Raw genomic sequence first — 4,055 nt, 5'->3', positions numbered from 1 at the left:
CTGATAGCACCTGAGCAGCTTTATTCTCTTCTTGGGGGGGGGGGGGGGTTGACATTGCCATTTATTGCGTATGTTATCACCTGAGCATTTTCATTTTAGAGTTTACGAAAGCGTTTTTTCAATCGTTGTCGTCATCGTCGTCGTCACAGCCGTGGTAACTTCAAGTCATTCATCAGACGCTGTGAAAAGTCACTGTCACTGGAATTCAGCTGTCGTCTAATACTCCTCACCCTCCTCCTCCTCCCCTTCACCCCCGACGGAATCGGTACCAACCTCCTGGTAGTCCTTCTCTAGGGCAGCCAGATCCTCACGAGCCTCGGAGAACTCTCCCTCCTCCATACCCTCTCCAACGTACAGTGGACGAAGGCACGCTTGGCGTACATCAGATCGAACTTGTGGTCCAGACGAGCCAGGCCTCGGCGATGGCCGTGGTGTTACTCAGCATGCACACGGCACGCTGGACCTTGGCCAGATCGCCACCGGGCACGACGGTTGGTGGCTGGTAGTTGATGCCGACCTTGAAAACCAGTTGGGCACCAGTCGACGAACTGGATGGTGCGCTTGGTCTTGATGGTAGCGATGGCGGCGTTGACATCCTTGGGGACGACGTCACCACGGAACAGCAGGCAGCAGGCCATGTACTTGCCGTGACGAGGATCGCACTTCACCATCTGGTTGGCGGGCTCAAAGCAGGGCGTTGGTGATCTCGGCAACGGTCAGCTGCTCATGGTATGCCTTCTCGGCGGAGATGACGGGAGCGTACGTGGCCAGAGGGAAGTGGATACGAGGGTAGGGCACCAAGTTGGTCTGGAACTCGGTAAGATCGACGTTGAGGGCACCATCGAATCGGAGGGAGGCGGTGATAGATGAAACAATCTGGCCGATGAGACGGTTCAGGTTGGTGTAGGTGGGGCGCTCGATGTCGAGGTTGCGACGGCAGATGTCGTAGATGGCCTCGTTGTCGACCATGAAGGCACAGTCGGAGTGCTCAAGAGTGGTGTGAGTGGTCAGGATGGAGTTGTATGGCTCAACAACAGCCGTGGAGACCTGAGGGGCGGGGTAGATGGCGAACTCGAGCTTGGACTTCTTTCCGTAGTCGACGGAGAGACGCTCCATGAGCAGAGAGGTGAAACCAGATCCGGTGCCACCGCCGAAGCTGTGGAAGATGAGAAATCCCTGAAGACCGGTGCACTGGTCAGCCAGCTTCCTGATCCTGTCGAGGACGAGATCGATCAGCTCCTTGCCGACGGTGTAGTGACCACGGGCGTAGTTGTTGGCGGCATCCTCCTTGCCAGTGATCAGCTGTTCGGGGTGGAAAAGCTGGCGGTAGGTTCCGGTACGGACTTCATCTGCAAGGGTAGAAAGAAGTTCAAATCATCCATGAAATTATTTATTGTGTCGGGCAATCGTTGGGTAATTGTGTCACGATTGTTATTTTAAAAAAAAAACTGTAATGAGAAAATCATTATTTAGACTGTTTGCAATCTTTAAATATTTTCAGTGTACCCTGATGAATGATCCTAAATAACGACATGAGTTTTCACTAAATTTCATAGATGAAATGACTGATCAATCTCCTTGACATTGATATAGCTAAGAAAAAGAAAATAACAAGTAATAATATACTACACATAAAAACGACATATCCCATTGAAAACTGATTTATTGAAAATATGATTTCATCAGTTGTATGATGATCCTAAAAGCATAAAAGTGGTTCTACTCCACCCTCTTCTACAACATGACAGCATCAATGGATTGATAAGAAGGTCTTACCGACAACTGTGGGCTCGAGATCGACGAAGACGGCACGGGGAACGTGCTTGCCGGCTCCAGTCTCGCTGAAGAAGGTGTTGAAGGAGTCGTCACCTCCTCCGATGGTCTTGTCAGAAGGCATCTGTCCATCGGGCTGGATGCCGTGCTCCAGACAGGTACAACTCCCAGCAGGCATTGCCGATCTGGACACCAGCTTGTCCGACGTGGATAGAGATACATTCACGCTGTAGGGAAAAAAAAAATTGGTAATCAAAGAATTGAATTGAATTGAATTGAAGTTTATTTGTTCAGCATAAAAAACAGCAGCTAAAGACATCGATGAACAATCATGACAGACAGAGTAAAAACAGAACTTTGGAATACATAAAGCCGAAGGGAAGCAGCCAACGAGGAATTAAAAATTTCATTAAAATCTGGCCGACTCAGATAATCAATTAAAAAATGCATTGGTGGAAAATTATTTCATATTTATAAAAAAAACCGAGATGAACAAATATACAGTTGCAAGAACAAAACAAAAAGCAATACAGCATGTTACACAAAACACTACATGTACATTACGAAGACAGGACAAACAAAGTGAGTTACAATCATTAGATAGAATACATGTAATGCCAGCCAAGCATGTCAAGAACTTAGGAATGATAATTTTGTATAAAATCCTCCTTAAGTTTACGTTTGAATACATTAAAAGAGGTAACTTTACTATTTACGAACATCATCTGGTCGATGTAACTTCGAGAAATTGAACAAAAGCAGCTAGGGCCAAAAATTGCTCTCCCCCTCTCTTATCATTAAGGCAATGTCTCCCCCATGACGCTGTAAATTGCTTTATGCTTTGGGTTGTTCATTTTTTTGTCTTTTTTTTGGCTGCAAAATTGACCTCGATGACATATGAGCGCCGTTGGAGAAGGGTTCACACCTGACAGTGTATTGCAGCTTAAAATTGACACAAATTACCCAAAAGAGAACTCATTACACCGATATCAATTATCAAATTTTCCAAAGACTCATTCAAGAATTCGTTCTTGCCAACACGCCAATAAAAAACACAAAACAAAGAGAAAATAATGGCACTTGTGCTGGAAGAAGAGTAAGTTATATAGGGATGCACTATCACAGAGAAGGACTCGGTGCCAATGGATAACTGAAGTGGACCATGTTTAGATACCATTTATTTCATAAGGTTTTTGTATTTTTGTCTTTAAAATGGGGAAGATTTTCTCCTATGCATCTTAAGCCATGATTTATCGTATGAAGCCATCAATATTGAGCGACTTCTATGCTAGAGGTATTTCAGTTTCAACATTTTGCTTGCAATCTGAGTACGTTTTTGTTTTTCAACAAAAAAAAATGATGAAAACGCCTGAAGGCCTAAATTTCTCAGGTTCGTTGTTTAGCAGCTATGGAGTCCCGTATATTCTTAATATGACAGCTATAGGTCATTGGAAATTGTCAACGTTTCATGAGACATACCCTCAAATCCAGCTATAAACCTTGAGGCATTCTCTTCCGTGTCGTATACAAAAATAGTTTAGGAGCCCTATGTTTAGCAAGTAAGAAAATATGATTTGGGAAAACATATAAAAGCGAGACATTTTCTCCTTCTTAAAAGTTGAGAGAAAAATAGTGGAACATTGACTTAATTGTAGCACACAATCAAAACTGCAGTTGAAGATTTATACAACATTTAAACCATCATTTTGTTTGTTTGTTGCTTTTATCTTTTCAAACCCTGAGTTCTTAGGAGGACGCTTTCTACAGTTGGAATGCCAAAATTTAGTTTTCAGGAGTTAGCGTATTGAATCCATAAAAATCGTCTATGGGTTTGTTTTCCTAGCTACCATCACATTGTTGAAAGAAGAAGAAGAAGAAGAAGAAGAAGAAGAAGAAGAAGAAGAAGAAGAAGAAGAAGAATTAATAGTTTTCAAACTCACCATGTTGGATGCTTATGTCTTTAAGAGTATCTGAAGTTTTTGAAGGACGCTTCTTCTCCTCCTATGTTGATGGTAGGGTATGAAAGAGCCTTTGTGGTATTTACTTGGAAACCACCTGCCTATATACACTGATATAGAACCCTTACTTCTAGGATATCGATTGACCCGATTGACCAATGGAGAGAGCGAATAAAACACATGGCTGAGCGCGCCAATCTAAATGATAATGCCAAATGCAAGGTGGTTTACTTTCAAAAGAATATCCCTTCTTTGGTTTTTGTCTCCTTCTACGACACGCTGCTCAGAGAGGCATGTTTTTTTTTTAATACTTCAAGTGGCTTC

The 4,055-nt window shown here is 43.3% G+C and overlaps 1 pseudogene; it reads right to left on the bottom strand.

Moving 5' to 3' along the window:
* Positions 1–216: 216 nt before the first annotated feature.
* LOC139734372 (tubulin alpha-1D chain-like) lies at positions 217–2,498 on the bottom strand (annotated as a pseudogene).
* Between the last annotated feature and the right edge of the window lie 1,557 nt (positions 2,499–4,055).

Source organism: Diadema antillarum, unplaced genomic scaffold, assembly GCF_040938485.1.
Source record: "Diadema antillarum isolate AM-2024a unplaced genomic scaffold, OU_Dant_1.0 seq00000523_RagTag, whole genome shotgun sequence".
Lineage (NCBI taxonomy): Eukaryota > Metazoa > Echinodermata > Echinoidea > Diadematoida > Diadematidae > Diadema > Diadema antillarum.
Note: the sequence above shows the minus strand (reverse complement) of the source record. Positions and strands in the feature narration are given on the sequence as shown.